Source organism: Tursiops truncatus, chromosome 15, assembly GCF_011762595.2.
Source record: "Tursiops truncatus isolate mTurTru1 chromosome 15, mTurTru1.mat.Y, whole genome shotgun sequence".
Lineage (NCBI taxonomy): Eukaryota > Metazoa > Chordata > Mammalia > Artiodactyla > Delphinidae > Tursiops > Tursiops truncatus.
The window spans coordinates 71,022,976-71,042,208 of NC_047048.1; the positions used below are offsets into that span (position 1 = coordinate 71,022,976).

General features: G+C 45.6%; 1 pseudogene; it reads left to right on the forward strand.

Moving 5' to 3' along the window:
• The first annotated feature begins 10,113 nt into the window (after window positions 1-10,113).
• LOC101316863 (SWI/SNF-related matrix-associated actin-dependent regulator of chromatin subfamily D member 1 pseudogene) lies at window positions 10,114-11,546 on the forward strand (annotated as a pseudogene).
• Window positions 11,547-19,233: the final 7,687 nt, after the last annotated feature.

Sequence of the window (19,233 nt, forward strand, 5' to 3'; positions counted from 1 at the left end):
CTCTGTGACATCAAACCTACGCTATGTCCCTTCCACCCCACAGCACCTGCTGCCCAGGAAGAACTGTGGGTGAAAGAGTTTCAATCGTGGGAAAGACGATGAACTTTGGCAACCGTTCCCAATCCATAAGATTGTTCAGACTCTTCAGGGTCTCTCTGTCTCTTCATTGATCAGAGAATCGCCTGGGCGTGAATCCCTGGGATCAGGATCCCACTACCCTCTGGGTGCCTTGAACAACTCTTGTCTGCAATCAGATGGGGCTGAGGGCCCGGGGTGGCTGGGATAGCCTTCTCTCAGCCCCTCCTAGGGGCAGAGAGAAACAAAGAGATGGAGAAAAGGGAGAGGGAAAAAGAGAGGTGGGGTGGGGGGCTTCCCTGGTGGCGCAGTGGTTGAGAGTCCGCCTGCCGATGCAGGGGACATGGGTTCGTGCCCCGGTCCAGGAAGATCCCACATGCCGCGGAGTGGCTGGGCCCGTGAGCCATGGCCACTGAGCCTGCGCGTCCGGAGCCTGTGCTCCGCGACGGGAGAGGCCACAACAGTGAGAGGCCAGCGTACCGCAAGAGAAAAAGAGAGAGGTGGGGAAAGGAAAATGGTTGATTTTGGATTCCAGACTCTTCTCTGAGTCAGTGCTAAGACCAGCCTCAGCTGTACCTCGGCCTCCGATTTGAACCAATGAAGAACTCTTTCACTGAATCTAGTTCAAGATTGGTTCCTGCAACTTGAAGCCAAGTATCCTGATGAGTACATTCTACTTCCTCTAGTTTCTACTCCCTCATAACATCACCGTGTCTGTGCTTTTTGCCTGTCTGAGACCCCAGCTCTGCTTCATGAGTGGTTATGAATACAGGCTCTGAAGGCAGAAAGACAGGGGATTGAATTCCAGTTCCTCCACCAAGCTATGGGGTATTGGGCAAGGACTTTACCTCCTTGAACTTGTGCAATCTGATAAAAGGGGATGATAATATTCCTGTAAGGGGTGTTATAAGAATTACAGGGAATTCCCTGGCGGACCAGTGGTTAGGACTCTGCGCTTTCACTGCCGAGGACCCAGGTTCAACCCCTAGTTGGGGAACAAAGATCCCGCGTGGCATAGCTAAAAAAAAAAAAAAAAAAGAATAACACAGGCAATGTGCTTAGTGCATCACAACTTTAGCTTAGCCTGCAATAAATAGTAGCTATGATGATTATCTTTATTCAACTCTAATTGCCACAGTTTATTGATTTCCCAATTCCATTAGACATCTGCTGGCCTAAGCCATTTTTTCTCACCAGGCCACGTAATTCGTACGTCACTGGCAGCTTATGGGTAAGTCTCCCCAGGGGTAGGAGTCTATCTCAGCCCCTTAAGTTACAACTTAGGGTTGGAATTCCAACCAGGGTTTGCAATTGTATGGCCAACCTGTGCCGAGTGGTATGCTGGTAAATATTTAACAACCAGCACTCCAAAGCAAACAAACAATAACAGCAAAATGTTTCTGCCAATTTCCATGGTGTAAGTACTGCCACCATGGCTGATTTCAAGCTACCAGTGTGATTTCCCTGAACACAGAGTTGGGAAGAATGTGGGCGATTGGCCCTCATGAGCTAGAGCTGGCCAGCTCCAGCACAGCCCTGTCCGTGCAGGTGGATTTCCCTCCAGGAGGGGTATGGGCAGGGAAAGCAATCCAAAATGTGTCCACTAGAACAGTCACCAAAGTGGTAGTAGTGTATATTACGTGGGGTTTATCAAAGTCTGAAATGGGATTCTTGTACAAGTGATTGATCAAGGGACTTCTCAGGTGAACCCTGTTAGTAAATGAAGGAAGCAGAATAGGACAGGGCCAAGCTAGGCCAAAAATGTGGACTCATTTGAAGTCTAGCCTCAGCCTGATCCCACAGAGAGCTTTGGAGCACGAATATTGTCAGTTCTGACTTACAATGGTTGGACTTACGATTTTTCAACTTGATGGTGGTGTGAAAGTGACATTCATTCGGTAGAAACTGTACTTTGAATTTTGATCTTTTCCCAGGCTAGTGATATGTTGGGCAGTGGCAGTGAGCCTCAGCTCCAGTCAGCCATGAGATCGTGGGGGTAAAAAAACAATACACTTACAACCATTTTGTACCCAGACAACCATTCTGTTCTCTTTCAGTTCAGTGTTCAATAAATCACATGAGATATTCAACACTTTCCTATAAAATAGTTTTTGTGTTAGATAATTTTACCCAGCTGTAGGTTAATGTAAGTGTTCTGAACACGTTGAAGGTGGGCTAGGCTAAATGGTAAATGGTGGTGGTAATAACGGTGGAGTAACAGTGGTGGAAAAGGGTAGTGGTGGTGGTAATTGGGGGCTTGGCGATGGTGATGCTTCTGAGGGTGGTGAACAATATGGCAAAGGTCCTGGTTATTAGAGGGATCAAAGAGACCCAAATCTTGATTTCTTCAAGGTTTGCCTCTTTTGTTTATGCTTTGTATTTCTGCCATGGCCCTGGGGAACCAAACAGCTTAGAATTTCACCTTGTCAAGCTATGGATGAAAAACATGACTGAGAGTCGACGTCAGGTCACCAGGGAAGTCCTGCAGTGTGTGCTTTTTGAAATAAGCCACACATTCCACAGGGCTGTTATTTATTCTGTTTGCCACAGTTCACTGTGAAATGTAGCGGGTGGTGACTTTCAGACGTCTTAACCTGTCAGACCTGTGAGCCGAGTTGAATATGCCAACATTGTGCTGGAGCCCTGGAGATAGCTGGACCGGATCCCTCCTACCCTCAACATGGGGTTGTTGTTTTCAGCTGAAGAGCCTTGCTTGTGAGGATGAGGGCAGGTGACTGATGGGAGCACACAGGTCACCAGGCTGGTGGGGAGCCTGTCAGGAAGAGTCTACAGAGTGGACGTCTCCTTACTCCATCAGTGTCTGCCTCGATCTCCTCCCTCCCTCTCTTTCTCCCTCCCCGGAGTGAGGCAATGAGGCAGCAGGGGCTGCTCACTTTCCACTCCGAGTCCCTCTATCAAATTAGATTTCCAACAAAATAGTTCACTACCTAAGAGGTATTCTGGGACAAATGTAAATTTCATTCACTCATTCAACAAACATGCATTGAACATCAACTACAAGCCACGCTCTAGTCTGGGCGCTGGGGATATAAGAGCGGGGGCAAAAGACAAAAATCTCTACCCTCAAGAGCTTATATCCTATTGGGTTTAAACATGTCTCACTCCCATCACGCACAGGTGAGGAAATTGATGCTTAAAGAGGTTAATTGACTTGACCAAAGGCAGATAGTAAAGGGCAGAGCTAAGATTTTAACTAAGGTCAGCTAGCTCCCCAAACCCATGCCCTTGACCGATTCTATACTACTTGCAGGGGACATTTTTGTTTGTTTGTTTGTTTGTACCACCCAACTTCCTCTTGCCAATCTTCTGGTACTTGAACCCTCAGGATGCTTCAGGAAAACCACTCTTCCCTACATATATACAATGGAATATTACTCAGCCATAAAAAAGAATGAGATAATGCCACTTGCAGCAACATAGGTGGACCTAGAGATTATCATACTAAGTGAAGCAAGTCAAAGAAAGACAAATACCATATGATATCACTTATATGTGGAATCTAAAATATGACACAAATGAACTTATCTATGAAACAGAAACAGACTCACAGACATAGAGAACAGACTTGTGGTTGCCAAGGGGGCGGGGAAGGGGAGAGGGATGGATTGGGAGTTTTGGATTAGCGGATGCAAACTATTATATATAGAATGGGTAAACAACAAGGTCCTACTGTAGAGCACAGGAAACTATATTCAATATCCTGTGATAAACCATAATGGAAAAGAATATGAAAAAGAATGTAGATATATGTATAACTGAATCACTTTGCTGTACAGCAGAAATTAACACAGCATTGTAAATCAACTGTACTTCAACAAATCTTTTAAAAAATCACTCTTCCCAATACCATTTAGAAAGACTGTCAGCCAAGGTGTCCAGCCCTCCTTTAACCGTGGAATAGACTCATGACCCAAGCTGTCACCCAGTGCTTGCTTCTGCCACCCAGACCCCCTGGAATTCTGTCTGCCTTTGTGTCCAAGTTGGTTTTTTATCCTCTTATGCAATTCTGTGAGCCATATTATATTCGTCCCCCAAATTACTATTATTATTTTAAATTATTTATTTATTTTTGGCTGCATTGGGTCTTTGTTGCTGCACGCGGGCTTTCTCTAGTTGCAGCGAGCGGGGGCTACTCTTCGTTGCGGTGCACGGGCTTCTCATTGCGGTGGTTTTTCTTGTTGTGGAGCACGGGCTCTAGGCGCGTGGGCTTCAGTAGTTGTGGCTCATGGGCTCTAGAGTGCAGGCACAGTAGTTGTGGCACACGGGCTTAGTTGCTCCGCAGCATGTGGGATCTTCCCGGACCAGGGCTCGAACCCGTGTCCCCTGCATTGGCAGGCGGATTCTTAACCACTGTGCCACCAGGGAAGGCCCCAAATTATTTTTTTCCCCAGTTATAGAGTCCAGTTGGTTGCATGCAACCAAATAATGTAACATATGGTCACTCCACCCTCTGGACCTCAAGCGAGTTTTGTCACCTGCTAACTAGGAAGTTAGCAGGTGGCAGTATGGTACCCACCTTGCAGGAGGCAGTAGGAATAGAGATCTTGTTTCCTTGAGCCAGGCCTTGCCGACATCCCTGGTTTTAGTGCCTTTTCAGACCCTAACCTCCCAGGAGAAGCTTCCCCATTCTTCACTGGGGCTGCTAGACGTGAAGATGCTGCACACTCAGCAAAAGCAGTGGAGGAGCCTGAGCTATATTTGAGCTTCCCTGAGAACACACAGACGCAGCCTCCTGTGCCCGGCTGGCCGGGGAGAGTATAATTAATAGCACTCTCCTCCAGAGCATGGCTGGAACAGGTGATGACTCAGCAAGTTCAGAATCACACCCATGGCCAATCCCTCCTCCCCACCCAGGTTTATTTTTGGGCCACCACAGATGCTTATTAAGGCCACATGTAAGGATTGCAAGGCAGAGGAGACACTTTTCTTGGAGAACTTGTCAGTTAGGATTGCATGGATTTGCATGTAACAGGAATCTGCCCACATAAAGCTTTCTTTTTCTCATGTAACAAGAAGGCTAGAGGTAGGCAGTCCAGGCTGGTACAGAGGCTCAAAGAAACCATTAAGGACTGAAGTTTCTTCTATCTTCCTGCTCTGTTATCCTTAGCAGGTGGCTCTCACCCTCATAGTCACAAGATGGCTGCTTTCCTTCCAGAAATCTCACCTACATTCCTGGCAGAAATGAAAGCAAAAGCAAGGAGGTGGTTGGGATTTGTTGAGCACACTAACCACATGTCTGACAGAATACCAAAGGCCATACCTCATGGAAAGAGCTAACATTTATTGAGAACTGTGTCAGTTTCCTATCACTGTTGTAACAAATTAACACAAACTTAACACTTGAAACACAAAGGTATTCTCTTAGTGTCCTGGAGGTTAGAAGTCCTAAAATATGCTCATTTTGGAGAATTCAGGGGAGAATCCCTTTCCTTACCTTTCCCAACTTCTAAAGGCTGCCCACATTCCTGGGATCCGAGCCCCTTCCTCCATCTTCAAACCCAGCAGCACAGCATCTTCAAATCTCTCTGTCTCTCTGCCCTCTGCTTTCATTGTCACATCTCCTTTTCAGACTCTAAGCCTCTTCCCTCCCTCTTTCACTTGCAAGCCCCTTGTGCTTACATTGAGCCCACCTGGAAAATCCAGACTAATCTCCCCATCTCAAGATCCTTAATTTACTCACATGTGCAAAGTCCCTTTTGCCACGTAAGGTAACATTCACAGGGACTTCCCTGGAGGTCCAGTGGCTAGGGCTCGGTGCTTCTCCTGCAGGGGAACTGGTTTAATGCCTGGTCGGAGAACTAAGATCCCGCTTTCCGTGCAGGGTCGGGGGGAAGGTAACATTCACAGGTTCTGGGGATTAGAATGCAGACATCCTCAGTGGGCCATTCATTATTCCACCTACCACAAGAATTTGTGATATTCCTGGCACTGCTGTGAATTCACGTAACTCTCCCAACAAACCTATGAGGCAGATACTATTATTTTGTTGATTTCCAGATGACAAGGTGTATTAGTTTCCTATTGCTGCTATATCAAATTACCACAAACTTAGGGGCTTAAGCAATACAAATGTATTATCTTACAGTTCTGAAGGTTAGAAGTCCTACACAGACCTTACTAAAAATCAAGGTATCAGCAGGGCTGCATTCCTCTCTCTCAGTCCAGGGGGAAACCCATTTCCTTGATTTTTCCAGGTTTTAGGGACCCCCCGCATTCCTTGGCTTGTGGCCTCCTTCAGCTACAAAGCCAGCATCGATGAGCCAAGTCCTTCTCACATCACATCATTCTGACAGTTCTTCTGTGGTCACATCCCTCTGCACCTTCTCTTCTGCCTCCTTCTTCCAATTTTAAGGGCCCTTGTGATTAAACTGGGCTCACCTGGAAAACACAGATTATTCTCACTATCTGAAAGCCAGCTGATTAGCAACCTGAATTCCATCTTCAACCTAATTCCCTTTTGCCATATAACTTGGCATATTCACACATTTGGGATTAGGATGTGGATATGTTGGGGGGAGTCAATGTGCCCACCACACAAACCAAAAGCCCAGAGAGGCTAAGTAATTTGCCCATGGTTATATAGCTATACATAGTCTGGTTATATAGGCAGACTCCAAACGCAGGTTGTTTGGCTGCAGTGGCCATGCTGTTAAGCACTGCACTGTGCTTCCCTATCTCGGCAACCCTACAGTGAGGTGGGTATGATTATGGTTATGATGTGTATTTTACAGATGAAGACACTATGACTCTTAGGGATGATGTGGCTTGCCTGAAATCCACATGGCTGGTGGAAAGCAGAGGTAAGTAAGACTCAGCTAAGAGACGCACCCAAAACAAAAGAAAGAAACTGGCTGATGGGAGGCTGTGACTATTATCCTTAAACCAAGATTTCATAGATTTCTGTTCAACTGACAGCACTTCTCCAGACATTCTCTAGCACCAAGCTCACTCCCTCATTTCTTCCAGGCCACTTCTCAAATGTCACTATGACCACTCCATCCAAAATAGCTGCTCTCATCCCCCGCTATCCTCTTGTCTCACTTTAATCCTCTTATTGCTTGACACACATATAACTTTTTTTTTTTTTTTTTTTTTTGCGGTACGCGGGCCTCTCACTGCTGTGGCCTCTCCCGTTGCGGAGCACAGTTATTTAGTTCCTTTTTTATCACATCTCTCTCTCTCTCTTTTTTGGCCACACCACGCAGCTTGTGGGATCTTAGTTCCCCAGCCAGGGATCGAACCCCAGCCCACAGCAGTGAAAGCATGGAGTCTTAACAGCTGGACGGCAAGGGAATTCTCCATGTCTCTTTTGATAGAATATTGATATTCACATTTTGTTCATACATTGTTTTTCTGAGTTCTGTTAGTTCTTTGTCCATGGTTTCCTTCAGTCCTTTGAGCATTTTTAAGGCAGTTGGTTTCAAGTCTTTGACTCATCTGTTCAACGTCAGGGCATTCTCAGGGATAGTTTCTGTCAATTAATTTTGTTTCTTTGACTGGACCATACTTTCCTGTTTCTTTGGATGCTTTGTGATTGTTTTTTTCTGAGATTGGGCATTTGAATATTGTAATATGGTAACTGAAAATCAGATTCTCCCCCTTCCCCAGGGGTTGCTGATCTAGATTGATGAAGGCTGCAGTCATCCATTTGCTTAGTGATTTTTCCCAAACTATTTTACATAGGCTGTATCTCACGTCGTATATAGTCGCTGAAATCTGTTCCTTCAGCTCATGTTCAACTAGTACCTTGACAGAGATTTCTTGGCACACCTGGAACTTAAAACAAAACATACCTCTCAGGCTTTGCAGATGGGCTCTGTGTTGTGGAGGCTGTTTGCAGGTCTGCTTTAGCCCATACTCCCTGCTTGCACTGAGCCATCTTTTTTTGTTTTGTTTTGTTTTTAATTAATTAATTTATTTATTTTTGGCTGTGTTGGGTTTTCATTGCTGCATCGGAGCTACTCTTCGTAGTGGTGCGTGGGCTTCTCATTGCGGTGGCTTCTCTTTCTGCGGTGCACGGGCTCTAGGCACGCAGGCTCAACAGTTGTGGCACGTGGGCTCAGCAGTTGTGGCGCACGGGCTTAGTTGCTCTGCGGCATGTGGGATCTTCCTGGACCAGGGCTCAAACCCATGTTCCCTGCATTGGTAGGCGGGTTCTTAACCACTGAACCACCAGAGAAGTCCCCTGAGCCATTCTTAAGTTGCCTTTTTTTTTTTTTATTCAGCGTTCAGTTGGTTGCTGTAAACCTTGATGGTTTTCCAAAGTTCTTACAAAGTTGATTCTGACAGTATCTGCTTGTTTTCTCAGTGTTTCTATGGGGGAGCTTGGAGCCCCTTGTCTCAGCAGCAGTTTGGGGCGCTAATAACAGAAATACTATACACTAGGCGGCTTATAAACAACAGAAATTTATTGCTCACAGTTCTTGGAAGTCCAAGATCAGGGTGCCAGTGTGGTCGGGTTCTGGTGAGAGTCCTCTTCTGGGTTGCAGACTGCCGACTTCTCGGCTTCTCAGTTGTATCCTCACATGGCAGAAAGCAGAAAGAGGAAGCAAGCTCTCTCATGGCTCATAAGGGCACTAATCCCACTGATGAGAGCTCCACCCTCATGATTGCATCTAATCCTAATTACCTCCCCAAATCTCACTTCTTAATACCATCACATGTTGGGAGAGAGGAGTAAGGTTTCAACATATGAATTTGGGGAGGACATAAACATTCAGTCCCTAACACGCTCCAACATTTTGTTTTTTAAAAGCTTCCCTGGTCACCTTTGTAAAGCAATTATACTCCAATAAAGATGTTAAAAAAAAAAAAGCTTCCCTGGTGATTCTAATGGGTAGGCAAGGTTGATATCCACTACTCCGGGAGCAAAACCTTGGCATCCCTGCTTTCAGCCAGCTCCTTAGGTGACTCTGATGCAGCCATTCTGAGCTTTGGGATCCTGAAGATTAAATAAACCTAAGATTAAATAAACCCTGGGACCAAGCTCAGGAAGTCTACCCTCTCTCATTTTCCTCCCGTTCCTGGAAGCCAGACAGGATGAAGAGATCAACCTTTGTGGGCGTGGCTCTCTATCCACGGACTACAGCACATGGTGCCATGGAGACACCTAGTGGTGAGTTGCTGCACTGAGGGTTACGGAGACAACTGGCTCCTTGCTCCCGTTTGTTTCACAGAAGAATCAGAACCAAGATAAAGAAAGGGGCCCAGGATGCGCCAGATTCCTGCCTCCAAAGTGTGACAGTTGAGTTGAAGTTTTTCAGCAATAGATCTCTGTTGGGACTCAGCATATGGGACCTGCACCGGAGCTAGCATCCCCTGAAATCTCTAAGATTTCCAGTTACATAAGTTACAAGCTTTTAAGTAAATGCAGCTGAGAGGGTGAAAGCTTCCCAGTTCAGCTGAACTCCAGGGTTTACCCCCTCACAGACATGAGGTCCTTGAAGAATAAGTAGTTCTGGGATGACCAAGAGATTTCTTCCTCTCTCAACAGGTGTGATCATGGACAAGTCTCAGCTTCCTGGTATGGTGAAGACAATTACCTGCCTCAATTCTTATTGCTATGGAAGATAAATGCAATGTATTACTTAGTAAAAGAATAAAAATAAAATAGTAAGTGTGTAGTTTGATCCTGTTTTTGTTTAAAACTATGTATATATCTTTATACCAATACATATATTTATCTTTATGTAAGTTTGTATGGGTGTGTATGTATATTTATGTATATCTGCATGAAGTGCTGTCTAAAACAATGTTCACCGAACAGGTAGTGAGGTTGGAGGTGATTTTTGCTGTCCTCTTTGTACTTCTCTAACTTGTTTATGATGTGCATGTACTATGGGTTTTTTTGGCCTCACCACTCAGCATGTGGGATCTTAGTTCCCCGACCAGGGATCAATCCCACACCCCCTACATTGGAAGCGCAGAGTCTTAACCACTGGACCGCCAGGGAAGTCCCCCTGCTCGTACAATTTGTACAATAGAAAACTGAACTTTTGGGTTCTGGCTCCGGGAAAGATGGAGGCCGGGGCAGGTTTCCAGCCTGTGGCTCCGAGCGGCAGCGCTGGAGCCTCAGGACTCAGGAGGGGTGGGCGCGGAGGCTGCCCTGGGCCCAGGTGGGACTCCGGGGCCACCGGTACGAATGGGCCCGGCACCGGGTCAAGGGCTGTACCGCTCCCCGATGCCCGGAGCGGCCTATCCGAGACCAGGTATGCTACCAGGCAGGCGAACGACACCTCAGGGACCTTCCATGGGACCCCCTGGCTCTGAGGGGAGCCTTTCAGTCCGACCTGGCCTGGCCCAGTCAGGGATGGACCAGTCCCGCAGGAGACCTGTTCCTCAGCAGATCCAGCAGGTCCAACAGAAGGCGGTCCAGAATCGGAACCACAGTGCAAAGAAAAAGAAGATGGCTGACAAAATTCTACCTCAAAGTATTCGTGAACTGGTACCAGAATCCCAGGCCTATACGGGTGTCTTGGCTTTTGAAAGGAAACTGGACCAGACTATCATGAGGAAATGGCTAGATATCCAGGAGGCCTTGAAACATCCCATCAAGTCAGCCTTGTCCAAATATGATGTCACCAAACAAAAGAGGAAGTTCTCTTCTTTTTTTAAGTCCTTGGTGCTCGAACTGGACAAGGACCTGTACGGGCCAGACAACCATCTGGTAGAATGGTACAGGACCGCCACTACCCAGGAGACAGATGGCTTTGAAGTGAAGAGGCCAGAAGATGTGAATGTACGGTGTACTGTCCTGCTGATGCTGGGTTACCAGCCTCCTCAGTTTAAATTGGACCCTCCTCTGGCTCGGCCGCTGGGCACCCACACCCAGACCCGTCCAGTGACCATTTAAGCACTGTGGCGATATATTAAGACGTGTAAGCTCCAGGACCCACCTGAGCGGGAGTTTGTCATCTGTGACAAGTACCTCCAGCAGATCTTTGAGTCTCAACGTATGAAGTTTTTCAGAGATCCCGCAACGGCTCCATGCCTTGCTTATGCCACCAGAGCCCATCATCGTTAATCATATCATTAGTGTTGACCCGAATGATCAGGAAAAGACAGCTTGTTATGACATTGATGTGGAAGCAGATGATACCTTGAAGACCCAGATGAATTCTTTTCTGTTGTCTACTGCCAGCCAGCAGGAGATTGCTACTCTAGACAGCAAGATCCATGAGACAATAGAAACTATCAATCAGCTGAAGACCCAGCGAGAGTTCATGCTGAGCTTTGCCAGAGACCCTCAGGGTTTCATCAATGACTGGCCTCAGTCCCAGTGCTGGGACCTCAAGACCATGACTGATGTGGTGGGTAACCCAGAGGAAGAGCGCTGAGCTGAGCTCTACTTCCAGCCTTGGGCACAGGAGGCCATGTGCCAATACTTCTACTCCAAGGTGCAGCAGAGATGACAAGAATTAGAGCAAGCCCTGAGAATCCGAAATACATAGGGCTTCTCCCCCAGCCCTGATTTAGCTGCACCGATTTCTTTATTGGGGCCCTGTGCTGCCTGCCTCATGGCACCTTCCCTGGTCTTGCTTGGGGCCTTCCAGGGGGTGCTGTTGGCTCTAGGACAACACCAGAATGAAGAGGGTCTCACGTGATACCTGTTACCCTCTCTCCCACTCCATCCCTTCCTACCCGCAGCTTCCCTTTGCCCCACAAAGTTCCCATGTGCCTGTACCCTCCCCTGGTCTGCAGAGGACCTCTAGATAGGATTAGAGCGAGAACCCGTAGTGGTAATCAGTGCATTGAATGGATTGGGCCTAAGGCCAAGTGGTCTTCAAGGGATCAGCTACACTGATCCTGCCCTTCAGAGACCCAGGAGTTGGGAGTTTTAGCCCCTTCTCCAAGACTTAAGCCTGGGGGCCCTCTATAAGCTAGTTGATCTCAGCTTTCCTGATAACAGAATCCAGTTTCCTTCCTTCCCTCCACAGGTTTGGAGCATACTCGCCCTTCACTTGCTGCCCTCTAGCACCAAAGGAATCCTGGTTCTGGGGCTCCACTGAGCCCCAGGTCAGTCCGCAGCCCTCTGGACTGGGCTGCTGTCTCAGTGCTTCTCTTACTCCCTCGTAGGGGGTCCGCATCAGTATTGGAGTTTGTTCTTTTAGTATTGCTCCCTCTCACCACACTCCCTGTAGCTGCATTTTAGGATTCCCTCCTACCTGTCCTAACCCAGGGTATTTGAGTGGGGGAATCTTGCCTTTCCCTGTCAGAGCCCCAAGGGCCCTCACCTAGGGCACTGTCATTGCCGGCAGAGGCTGTTCCTTCCTGCTGTTGCTTGGAGGTGTGACTCATCCATTCATTCCGCCCTGCCGCCCCCATCCTTTCACGGAGAAACAGGCCTAAAATCAAACAGGTAAGAGCCCCGGGGCCATCCCTGTCTTCCTGTCCCTGTCTTCCCAGTTGACACCCGCTGGTGACTTCCAGGGCACTGAGGAGTGAAAGCACCTATAGGGCTGGAGAACAGCTCTGAGTTGGGTTTGTGACTCTTCTCTCTCCCTGCCTCACAGGACTGTGACTCCCCAGCCCCTGCCCTCAAAGCTTCAGACCCCTCAGGTAGCAGCAGGACCTTGTGATCTGGGCCCCTTGCAACTGACATGGTTTTGCATCTTTCCAAGACAGCCTCAAATTCTTCTTCCAGGTTGTATCACCCCTGAGTTAGCATAGCCCAGGCTCGCAGACTCAACACAGCAGAGTGGGAGACAGCTGGGCACAGCGGGAATCCCGTTCAGCATGGGCTCTAAACCCACAGAACTGACAAAGCCCCTGCCTCCCGACCCCCTCCTCAGGCTTCTGTGAGCACATCCTCCAGCCCCGTATCCCTGCCTGTTCCACACTGGGGACAGCAGAACTTTCTCCCCGTCTTCCCCTTATGTCCTTATCCCACTCCTCCCTTGAAAGGTTCTCCCCACAGTGACACTGGACAACCTCTGTCCCTGGGGCTGGAACCATGAGAAGGGGACTCAGCACTCCTACACAGTGTCCCTGAACATAACTTTTTTATTAACTGAATTATTATGTTTTCTTCATGGACCAAATTTTTTCTTGTACTGCCCCCTTATCGATGTCTCCCAGTTTTTTTTTTTTTTGTGGTACGCGGGCCTCTCACCGCTGTGGCCTCTCCCGTTGCGGATCACAGGCTCCAGACGCGCAGGCTCAGTAGCTGTGGCTCACGGGCTTAGTTGCTCCGCGGCATGTGGTATCTTCCCAGACCAGGGCTCGAACCCGTGTCCCCTGCATCGGCAGGCAGATTCTCAACCACTGCGCCACCAGGGAAGCCCAACAGAGGGATTCTTAACCCTTCTTGTGCCACAGACCCCTTTGCAGCCTGGTGAGGCCCATGGACCTCTTCTCAGCCTAATATTTTTCAATGAATAAACTTCCATACAGAAGATTACAGAGGGAATCATTTATATCAAAATGCAGTTATCAAAATATTTTAAAAACAAATCTGTCATATAGTAACATATGTGCTTCTATATTAGAAGATTTAGTGGTATGTCTAATAACTAGCATAATTTCAAAGTCATGATAAGCAGAAATGATATTTTGAGTTGCCTTCGGTAAGACCATTGTGATAGGAAAATACATATTTTCTATTGGTGAAGCCACGGGAACTGCTAATGCTACTCTGGTTTGTTGCTTATGTTCGTAAGTGAAGGAAATGCTGAATTTAAGTTGAACTTAAAGATAAAGACCATTTTTCTCGTCCAACTTCATGGATCTCCAAATTTAACAAATTATGTTCTCCCATAGGTCTTTGCTTAAGTCTGTCCATTTGATCTCTTTGTTCATTGCATCTTTCCTCCAACGTGTGATGATCCTTGGCTGTCTGCTCACATTGAAGGGTGGGACCTAGACTGAAACTGATTGGGCACGGGATGCACGTGAGGAGGACTAATTATTAACTATGGTGTGACTGTCCATTAGGGAGCTCCCATTGTCAGCATCCTTAGGGTTTTCCTCCTGAGCTGGTCAAATTCTCCAGAGAAGACTCTTATAGCATCTCTTTAGGAGAGTACATTCCTCCATGCCAGCAATGTGGAATCTAGGTTGTGAAAGAAGCCTGAGGGAAGGAGGTTGGGCAGAGCATCTCAGTCTTCCATATGCAAACTTTCACTTCATCCCTCCGCTTTCAGGATGATGCCCCATCATCCACTTTGCCTGGTGTTTCCTAATCCAGATCTGCTTCTGTTACTCTCTACAGCTGCACTATACAACACAGCAGACTCTGGTCTCCTGCAGCTATTTAAATCTAAATTAATTAAAATAAAATAAAACAAACTTTCAATTCCTTAATCGCACTAACCACATTTCAAGAACTCAATAGCCACATGGAGCTAGTGGCTGGCAACTATATTGGACAGTACATGACATTCCTTGTCACTGCAGAAAGTTCTGTGGAATAGAGCTGCTCTAGAGCAAGGGATGGCAAATCTTTTCTGTAAAGGGTCGGATAGTAAGTGTTTTTGGCTTTGCACACCATATGGTCTCCATTGCAACTACTCAACTATGTCAATGTAGCATGAAAGAAGCCATTAACAATACGTGGAACATGCATTGGAACACATGGTTAAGTTCCAACAAAACTTTATTTATGAACACTGGAATCTGAATTTCCTAATGTTTTCATGTGTCGTAAAATATTATTCTGCTTTTTATTTTTTCCCAACCATTCGAGAATGCAAAACTATTCTTCCCTTATAGGCTGTACATAAACAGGGAACAGGCTAGATTTGGTTCATGGACCATAGCTTGCTGACCTTTGTCTTAGGGCGCTGTATTTTTTAAAATTTTAATTAGTTTTTATTGGAGTGTAGTTGATTTACAACATTGTGTTTGTTTCTGGTCTACGGCATAATGAATCAGTTATACATGTACATATATCCACTCTTTTTTAGATTCTTTTCCCATATAAGTCATTACAGAGTATTGAGTAGAGTTTCCTGTGCTATACAGTAGGTTCTTATTAGTTATCTATTTTATATATAGTAGTGTGTATACGTCAATCCCAAGCTCCCAATTCATCCCTCCCCACCCCTCGCCACCCAGGGCATTGTATTTTATAAAGAAAAATCCCTGTACTGTTATTTAAGTAGTTTCAGAGAGGAAGCAGAGGCTACGTTGCACAGTTTGGGGGTTTTTTTTTTTCCTTTTTTTTTTTTAACCTAGACGTTTCATTAACTTCTTTGTGTAGCCTAGGATCTGTGAACACAGAGCCCCATCTCTCTTATTGGCTGTTCTCCGCCTGGGGTCCAGCCTTGTGTCCAGCACGATGCTTGACATGTAACAGGCTCTCAGTCAATAGGGCTGAACTGTCAAATGCTCACCAAGCCATCTTCTTTTCCTTTATTTTATGTAATTTTACTTTTCACCTAGATCTGCCTTCAGGAAAGAATGTGCTGGTTAGGCTGATGAGAAAATTGCAGTATGCTTAATCCTATTTCTTGTTATCAGCGAATACATTGACATTCCCATTTTCCACATCAGTCCCATGAGCTTGGTAAATGTAATTCCACCTCTGAGAGAAGACATCAGCTCCTAAGCCTGTGCAGAATCAAACAAATCTTGGTTATGGAAGTGTAAGTCTCAATTGAATCTGATAAGAAGACTTGTAAAGCAAAGGGAAGTAATCTGGAGAGCACAAGTACCTGGAGATTTTAAAAGCTGGGCTGAAACTGCCTCCTTAGCAAGATAAAGAAGAGAAGGTTATAGAATGTTAACATTGCCGTGACTGTAAGAAGACAATGAGAGACTTCCCTGGTGGTCCAGTGGCTAGGACTCCAAGCTCCCGATGCAGGGGGCCCGGGTTCGGTCCCTGCTCAGGGAACTAGATCCCACATGCTGCAACTAAAAGATTCCTCATGCTGCAACTAAAAGATTCCTCATGCTGCAACCAAGACCCAGTGCAGCCAGATAAATAAATATGAAAAAAATAAAAAGACAGTTAGCCAAGGGCATTATTGGAAACCAGCTGGATGGGGGCAAAAGCCACAGGTTAGATTAAAACCACACATGCACCAAACTCCTACAACAGAGATCCCCAACCGGTCCACGGCCTGTTAGGAACCGGGTAGCAGAGCAGGAGGTGAGTGGCTGCGAAGGAGCAAAGCTTCATCTGCCGCTCCCCATCGCTGGCTCTCATTACCGCCTGAACCATCCTCCCCTCCACCATCTGTGGAAAAATTGTCTTCCACAAAACCGGTCCCTGGTGCCAAAAAGGTTGGGGACCACTGTCTTACAAGATAATAGGAGCAAACCTTGGGTGTGCTAATAACTTTTAGATACAACACCAAAGTCACGATCCTCAAAGAAATAATCAATAAACTGGACTTCATTAAAATTAAAAACTTCTACTCTGCAAAAGACAATGTGAGGATAATGAGAAGAAAAGTTACAGACTGGGAGAAAATATTGGCAAACGACACATCTGATAAAGGACTGTTATCCAAACTATACAAAAACTCATCAATAAGAACACAAACAATCCAATTAAAAAGTGAGTCAATGGGCTTCCCTGGTAGCACAGTGGTTAAGAATCCACCTGCCAATGCAGGGGACATAGGTTCGAGCACGGGTCTGGGAAGATGCCACATGCCGCGGAGCAACTAAGCCCGTGTGCCACAACTACTGAGCCCGTGCGCCACAACTACTGAAACCCGCGCGCCTAGAGCCTGTGCTCCGCACCAAGAGAAGCCACCGCAATGAGAAGCTCGCACACCGCAACGAAGAGTAGCCCCCGCTCAACGCAACTAGAGAAAGCCCGCACGCAGCAACAAAGACCCAACGCAGCCAAAAATAAATTAAATAAATAATTTTTTTAAAGCCTTTAAAAAAAGTGAGTCAAAGATCTTAACAGACACCTCACCAAAGAAGACAAATCGATGGCAAACATGCATAGGAAAATACGTTCCACATCACATGTCATCAGGGAAATGCAAATTAAAACTACACACCTCTTAGAACAGCCAAACTCCAAAACACAGACAATACCAAATGCAGGTAAGGATGTGGATCAAGAGGAATTCTCATTCATGTCAAAAGAAAATGTTCCTTTCCTACTTAGTGGCTTTTCACCTCCTACTCTGCCCATATCAGATCCTAGGACTATAGGTTTTCTGGTTCATTGGTGATATAACCTCTTTTTATGCTGGAAATCCACCACTTGTGCAAGTGATTTAAGGTACAATGAGCTACACAGATTAAACAAACAAACATGTCCTAAGCACCTATAATCTGCCATGTTCTTTTAGTTATATTTTTACTCCCAATTTACAGCTGAGGAAGCTGGAGCTTCAAGATCATAAGTGACTTGTATGATTCCACTTATTTGTTTCAAAAAACAGGAGGAACTAATCGACAGGGTTAGAACAGTAGAATGGGTAGCCTTTGGAGAGAAGGGGTGGGTAGTGATTGGGAAGGAGCACAAGGGGACAACGACTTGTTGGTAATAATCGACTTCTTGACTAGGGTGTCCTTATCTGCGAGTGTTCACTTTGTGATAATTCATCCATTTGTACACTTACGATTCATGATTTTTTTCTGTTTGTTATACTGATATGAATATTGTTAAAATTTCTCAAACATACACTATTGCTAAAATGTAAACTCTAATAGATGGCTGAAATTTAAAGTTGAAGAAAGTTCTCCCAACATAGAACAAAAAGACAGAGATGGAAAAGACCAAGAGAGAGAAAAAAACTAAACTGTGTCAGATGCAATACAGTTTAAACATTCTAAGTTTTCCCTGGATTAAAAAAATATTCATCTAGGGAGTTCCCTGGTGGTCTAGTGGTTAGGATTCAGTGCTTTCACTGTCATGGCCCGGTTTCAATTCCTGGTAGGGGAACTGAGATCCTGCAAGCTACGCAGCACAGCCAAAAAAAAAAAAAAAAAAAAAAAAAAAAAAATCATCTGAGAAGGAAAAAGACTCAGACCAGTATCAGATTTCTCACCAGAATTCAAAAGCCAGATGCCAATAGTGCAGTATCTTGAAAATTCTAAAAGAGATTTTTCACCTAGAATTCTATTCCCAGGCAAACATAATCAAGTGTGAGAGCAAATAAGGACATTTTCAGACTTGCCAGGACAGAAATAGTTTATCTTTTTTGTAATCTGTTCATTTAAAGGATGGACAAAACATTAAAGTTCTTGATTGTAATAGTTGCAGGACAGAATATGTTAACTACATCAGTTAGGAAGTGCATGTTTAAGCTGCAGTGACAAATAACCCCCAAACACTCAGAGGCTTAGAACAACAAAGATTTATGTCTCCCTCATATTACATGTTGATTATACATTGCCGGGGTTCGGGGTTGCTGACAGAGGGTCTTCCATATGGAATGTTGCCAGGTGTGGCAGCAGGTGGGAGAACATGGTATCTGCATCTGGGGGTTGGGGGAGGAAGGAGCTCACACCAGCCATTAAATGCTCCAAGCCTAGAAGTAGCAAAGGTCACTTCCTCCCCCAACCCATTGGCCAGAATTAGTCACATGGTAACACCAACTCAAAGGGGTGGGGAAACATAATCCTCCATGTGTCTGGAAGGAGAGACCCCAGTAGAGGGGAACTCTGGAAGTGTCTACCACAGTAAATAAAATGACGCTTTAAAAACAAAAGTGGAAAATAGAAACAGCGAGAGAAAAGAAACGCTGCTCATACCTTCATCTTAGAAAGTGTAGTGTCAAAAGATATGGTCTATGGGATAAAATAAGATAGAGGTTATGCTTATTGAATTTATGAAGAGAAATGAGAACGAAAAATAAGTATATAAATATCAAGCAGGTGGAGAAAGCAGGGATTATAAGCACACTTTACAGACAGTAAATATTATCTAGCTATTGTTTATAATTAGGGAGGTAATCACCAGAAAATTAAAATGATTAAAAGAGGTCGCCTCAAGGGAGTTGGGGGTGAGAGTTTGCTTTTCATGGTAAACTTTCCCGTGCTGTTTAATATGTTATCATGTATATGAATGTATTCAGGCTGTGCAGAGAAAGAGAACCAGCAGGAGATACATGTGTATTGATAGATAGGGATATAGATACAGATGTGTATACATCTAAGATCTGGTCTGAGTCTAGAGATCTGAGAACCCGGAGTTCCAATGTCCAAGGGCAGAAGAAGATGGAGGTC